The 6850-nt window shown below is 41.4% G+C and overlaps 1 long non-coding RNA gene across 1 annotated transcript in view; it reads left to right on the top strand.

The window, feature by feature from the left end:
• Window positions 1-521: 521 nt before the first annotated feature.
• Window positions 522-6850, top strand: part of LOC117508361 — an 18257-nt gene continuing 11928 nt past the window's right edge. The window contains exon 1 of the long non-coding RNA XR_004560066.1: window positions 522-536. This is a non-coding gene — a long non-coding RNA (uncharacterized LOC117508361). The remainder of the gene's footprint in view (window positions 537-6850) is intronic.

The raw sequence follows: 6850 nt of genomic DNA, 5'->3' as shown, positions 1-6850 counted from the left end.
TGTCTTGACTTGATTTGGACCCATTCAAAATCCCAAAGCCTTGGTCTTGACTCATGCTCAACCCTGTAGGGTCTTGCTCTTGACTCAGACTCTATATAAGTGATCTTGCCCCTATTCCTACCAATCAAACTATCACCTCTTACTCCCTTTAAGACACATGTACGTCCACCTCTAGTGTGTTGCTGTTCAGAAGTGCGAACTCACAGCTGAGAGGTTTTCTGACAAACAAAGGTGCCAAGCAGAAGTAGCAGAACACAAAATCTTAGACACGTGGACAACACAAAAACTCCTGTCAAAGTACCAATAAGCTGGAAACCATGCTGCGAGTCATGGCTGCTGTGCAACTTGGACCAGATGGTGCACTCACTACAAACTCTGGAAATTCATTCTCAGTATTACATTGTGTCTTCACTGACCACCAATGGTCCATACAGCATAGACATGAGGAAAGGCAAAAATGGTGTGCGAACAAAAGAAATCAGACTTAGCCCTCCTGTCATTTCACCCCCCCACCCACCTCTAATTTAGTGTTTCTGGTCAAATTTGACCGGTCTGTTTGAACTGCTCTTAAATGAACACAAACACCATGAATCACCACCAGTTTTGTTTTATTTAACTCTTTTTAACTGTGGACAGTGTCTGAGTGAGAGTAGAAGTTAACATGAATAACTGCAGTGAAAATGCAAATAGGCACAGAAAATGTATTCCAAAATGAACATGTAAAAAAAGGAAAACCAGAGACCAGACTCCTCAACATGAAGTTGCGTGTAGGTGTGTGTGCTTGTGTGCATGTCAATTCATGCACAAGTAGCATTTGACACTCGTCTGACTCATTGTTTGAGCGATATACCCCTGCTAACAGACCCATGTAGGCTTGGAGGTCTACCAGGTCTAATTGTCTCCAGGTGTCCCCAAACACATGCCTCCCCTCCAGGTTTGTCATCTCCAGTACAATTCCCTCAATGGACTCTGGTAAAAAGAGTTGGAAGCTGGACTTGATGTCATCCACATGATATGTTGCATACTGTGTTGGCCATGGCGTCATCTTCATGATGTTTCCACTCTTGCTCTGCCTCCTCTGTCCTGGGGGGATGAAGACCAGAGCAGGACTCCACTCTTGAACTGGCATGTCTCCTTAGGTGCCTGTTCTTCAGGTGCCTTTTCCTCTCAATCTGTTGACTTCTCAGTCTCCTCAAAGTCTGGATCTTTAATCAGTGCAATGATACAAAATGTATAGAACAAAATTGCACTCTACATGCAATGCAACACAAATGGGTTGAATAATCCATGTCATGTGACATACAAAGCACCAATCAAATGACAAGGATCCACTCAGCTGTTTTTTATATATATATATATATATATATATATATATATATATATATATATATATATATATATATATATATATATGCAACCTGTGCCAATTCAACATGCAGATCCACCATGGATTTGCTGTGGTAAACCTGAGTGCAAACGAGGGAGCAGCCAAAGGGACTTGGATTTGTGCAATGAATTTGTTTTGTGTGTGCGTGCGTGCGCGTTGTGTATGTGTGCGTGTGTGTGTGCATGCACGTGTGCATGTGTTCGCGTGTGTGCATGTGTAGATGTGTGTGTGCAGAGTGCAATGGTACAAAACGTATGGAACCAAATTGCACTCTACATGCAATGCAACACAAATGGGTTGAATAATCCATGTCATGTGACATACAAAGCACCAATCAAATGACAAGGATCCACTCAGCTGTTTTATATATATATATATATATATATATATATATATATATATATATATATATATATATATATATATATATATATATATATATATATATATACGAGGGCTGTCAATAAAGTAACGGTCCTTTTTATTTTTTTCAAAAACTATATGGATTTCATTCATATGTTTTTACGTCAGACATGCTTGAACCCTCGTGCGCATGCGTGAGTTTTTCCACGCCTGTCGGTGACGTCATTCGCCTGTGAGCACTCCTTGTGGGAGGAGTCGTCCAGCCCCTCGTCGGAATTCCTTTGTCTGAGAAGTTGCTGAGAGACTGGCGCGTTGTTTGATCAAAATTTTTTCTAAACCTGTGAGACACATCGAAGTGGACATGGTTCGAAAAATTAAGCTGGTTTTCAGTGAAAATTTTAACAGCTGATGAGAGATTTTGAGGTGATTCTGTCGCTTTAAGGACTTTTCAGGGTGCGAGACGTCGTGCAGCGCTCTCAGGCGGCGTCATCAGCCTGTTCAAGCTGAAAACCTCCACATTTCAGGCTCTATTGATCCAGGACGTCGTGAGAGAACAGAGAAGTTTCAGAAGAAGTCGGTTTCAGCATTTTATCCGGATATTCCACTGTTAAAGGAGATTTTTTTAATGAAAGACGTGCGGACGGATCCGCGCGTCGGGACGCAGCCGACGCGGTGCGGCGGCACAGGAAAAACACCTCCGTGTTGATAACCATTTGTAAAATCCAGGCGGCTTTTGATGGCTTTCAGTGGAGTGAGTATATGAGAAATTGTTTAACAGGCAGGACATGTTCCAACTTGTCCTTAAGGCTTTCAACAGAGGTGTTTTCCTGTGGCGGAGCGTCGCGGCGGCTGCGTCCCGACGCGCGGACCCGTCCGCACGTCTTTCATTAAAAAAATCTCCTTTAACAGTGGAATATCCGGATAAAATGCTGAAACCGACTTCTTCTGAAACTTCTCTGTTCTCTCACGACGTCCTGGATCAATAGAGCCTGAAATGTGGAGGTTCTCAGCTTGAACAGGCTGATGACGCCGCCTGAGAGCGCTGCGCGACGTCTCGCACCGTGAAAAGTCCTTAAAGCGACAGAATCACCTCAAAATCTCTCATCAGCCGTTAAAATTTTCACTGAAAACCAGCTTAATTTTTCGAACCGTGTCCACTTCGATGTGTCTCACAGGTTTAGAAAAAATTTTGATCAAACAAAGCGCCAGTCTCTCAGCAACTTCTCAGACAAAGGAATTCCGACGAGGGGCTGGACGACTCCTCCCACAAGGAGTGCTCACAGGCGAATGACGTCACCGACAGGCGTGGAAAAACTCACGCATGCGCACGAGGGTTCAAGCATGTCTGACGTAAAAACATATGAATGAAATCCATATAGTTTTTGAAAAAAATAAAAAGGACCGTAACTTTATTGACAGCCCTCGTATGTGTGTGTGTGTGTGTGTGTCTTGCTTGTGTCATCTTGCGCGTATGCGTGCATGCTCACACAACCAGCTCGGGGCTTGTGCATGCATGTACTACCAAAAAAAAGACTGTGTATATCCTCAGTGCAGCGAAAAAAATCACATCAGGAATTAGTCCAGCTTTTCCTTCTAACTTCCTGCTAACAGCCTCCAGACAGTGCAATGGATTTGTTTTGTGTGTGCGTGCCTGTTATCAATCAATCAATCAACTTTTTTTTTTTATATAGCGCCAAATCACAACAAACAGTTGCCCCAAGGCGCTTTATATTGTAAGGCAAGGCCATACAATAATTATGAAAAACCCCAACGGTCAAAACGACCCCCTGTGAGCAAGCACTTGGCAACAGTGGGAAGGAAAAACTCCCTCTTAACAGGAAGAAACCTCCAGCAGAACCAGGCTCAGGGAGGGGCAGTCTTCTGCTGAGACTGGTTGGGGCTGAGGGAAAGAACCAGGAAAAAGACATGCTGTGGAGGGGGGCAGAGATCGATCACTAATGATTAAATGCGGAGTGATGCAGACAGAGCAAAAAGAGAAAGAAACAGTGCATCATGGGAACCCCCCCACAGTCTACGTCTAAAGCAGCATAACCAAGGGATAGTCCAGGGTCACCCGATCCAGCCCTAACTATAAGCCTTAGCGAAAAGGAAAGTTTTAAGCCTAATCTTAAAAGTAGAGAGGGTATCTGTCTCCCTGATCTGAATTGGGAGCTGGTTCCACAGGAGAGGAGCCTGAAAGCTGAAGGCTCTGCCTCCCATTCTACTCTTACAAACCCTAGGAACCACAAGTAAGCCTGCAGTCTGAGAGCGAAGCGCTCTATTAGGGTGATATGGTACTACGAGGTCCCTAAGATAAGATGGGACCTGATTATTCAAAACCTTATAAGTAAGAAGAAGAATTTTAAATTCTATTCTAGAATTAACAGGAAGCCAATGAAGAGAGGCCAACACGGGTGAGATATGCTCTCTCCTGCTAGTCCCCGTCAGTACTCTAGCTGCAGCATTTTGAATTAACTGAAGGCTTTTTAGGGAACTTTTAGGACAACCTGATAATAAAGAATTACAATAGTCCAGCCTAGAGGAAATAAATGCATGAATTAGTTTTTCAGCATCACTCTGAGACAAGACCTTTCTGATTTTAGAGATATTGCGTAAATGCAAAAAGGCAGTCCTACATATTTGTTTAATATGCGCTTTGAATGACATATCCTGATCAAAAATGACTCCAAGATTTCTCACAGTATTACTAGAGGTCAGGGAAATGCCATCCAGAGTAAAGATCTGGTTAGACACCATGCTTCTAAGATTTGTGGGGCCAAGTACAATAACTTCAGTTTTATCTGAGTTTAAAAGCAGGAAATTAGAGGTCATCCATGTCTTTATGTCTGTAAGACAATCCTGCAGTTTAGCTAATTGGTGTGTGTCCTCTGGCTTCATGGATAGATAAAGCTGGGTATCATCTGCGTAACAATGAAAATTTAAGCAATACCGTCTAATAATACTGCCTAAGGGAAGCATGTATAAAGTGAATAAAATTGGTCCTAGCACAGAACCTTGTGGAACTCCATAATTAACTTTAGTCTGTGAAGAAGATTCCCCATTTACATGAACAAACTGTAATCTATTAGACAAATATGATTCAAACCACCGCAGCGCAATGCCTTTAATACCTATGACATGCTCTAATCTCTGTAATAAAATTTTATGGTCAACAGTATCAAAAGCAGCACTGAGGTCCAACAGAACAAGCACAGAGATGAGTCCACTGTCCGAAGCCATAAGAAGATCATTTGTAACCTTCACTAATGCTGTTTCTGTACTATGATGAATTCTAAAACCTGACTGAACCTCTTCAAATAGACCATTCCTCTGCAGGTGATCAGTTAGCTGTTTTACAACTACCCTCTCAAGAATCTTTGAGAGAAAAGGAAGGTTGGAGATTGGCCTATAATTAGCTAAAATAGCTGGGTCAAGTGATGGCTTTTTAAGTAATGGTTTAATTACTGCCACCTTAAAAGCCTGTGGTACATAGCCAACTAACAAAGATAAGTTGATCATATTTAAGATTGAAGCATTAAATAATGGTAGGACTTCCTTGAGCAGCCTGGCAGGAATGGGGTCTAATAAACATGTTGATGGTTTGGATGAAGTAACTAATGAAAATAACTCAGACAGAACAATCGTAGAGAAAGAGTCTAACCAAATACCGGCATCACTGAAAGCAGCCAAAGATAACGATACATCTTTGGGATGGTTATGAGTAATTTTTTCTCTAATAGTCAAAATTTTGTTAGCAAAGAAAGTCATGAAGTCATTACTAGTTAAAGTTAATGGAATACTCAGCTCAATAGAGCTCTGACTCTTTGTCAGCCTGGCTACAGTGCTGAAAAGAAACCTGGGGTTGTTCTTATTTTCTTCAATTAGTGATGAGTAGAAACATGTCCTAGCTTTACGGAGGGCTTTTTTATAGAGCAACAAACTCTTTTTCCAGGCTAAGTGAAGATCTTCTAAATTAGTGAGACGCCATTTCCTCTCCAACTTACGGGTTATCTGCTTTAAGCTACGAGTTTGTGAGTTATACCACGGAGTCAGACACTTCTGATTTAAAGCTCTCTTTTTCAGAGGAGCTACAGCATCCAAAGTTGTCTTCAATGAGGATGTAAAACTATTGACGAGATACTCTAACTCCCTTACAGAGTTTAGGTAGCTACTCTGCTCTGTGTTGGTATATGACAATAGAGAACATAAAGAAGGAATCATATCCTTAAACCTAGTTACAGCGCTTTCTGAAAGACTTCTAGTGTAATGAAACTTATTCCCCACTGCAGGGTAGTCCATCAGGGTAAATGTAAATGTTATTAAAAAATGATCAGACAGAAGGGAGTTTTCAGGGAATACTGTTAAGTCTTCTATTTCCATACCATAAGTCAAAACAAGATCTAAGATATGATTAAAGTGGTGGGTGGACTCATTTACTTTTTGAGCAAAGCCAATAGAGTCTAATAATAGATTAAATGCAGTGTTGAGGCTGTCATTCTCAGCATCTGTGTGGATGTTAAAATCGCCCACTATAAGTATCTTATCTGAGCTAAGCACTAAGTCAGACAAAAGGTCTGAAAATTCACAGAGAAACTCACAGTAACGACCAGGTGGACGATAGATAATAACAAATAAAACTGTTTTTTGGGACTTCCAATTTGGATGGAAAAGACTAAGAGACAAGCTTTCAAATGAATTAAAGCTCTGTCTAGGTTTTTGATTAATTAATAAGCTGGAATGGAAGATTGCTGCTAATCCTCCGCCCCGGCCCGTACTACGAGCATTCTGACAGTTAGTGTGACTCGGGGGTGTTGACTCATTTAAACTAACATATTCATCCTGCTGTAACCAGGTTTCTGTTAGGCAGAATAAATCAATACGTTGATCAATTATTATATCATTTACCAACAGGGACTTAGAAGAGAGAGACCTAATGTTTAATAGACCACATTTAACTGTTTTAGTCTGTGGTACAGTTGAAGGTGCTATATTATTTTTTCTTTTTGAATTTTTTTGCTTAAATAGATTTTTGCTGGTTATTGGTAGTCTGGGAGCAGGTACGGGGATGGGGTAATGAGGGGATGGCAGGGGGAGAGAAGC

Source organism: Thalassophryne amazonica, chromosome 4, assembly GCF_902500255.1.
Source record: "Thalassophryne amazonica chromosome 4, fThaAma1.1, whole genome shotgun sequence".
Lineage (NCBI taxonomy): Eukaryota > Metazoa > Chordata > Actinopteri > Batrachoidiformes > Batrachoididae > Thalassophryne > Thalassophryne amazonica.
Note: the sequence above shows the minus strand (reverse complement) of the source record. Positions and strands in the feature narration are given on the sequence as shown.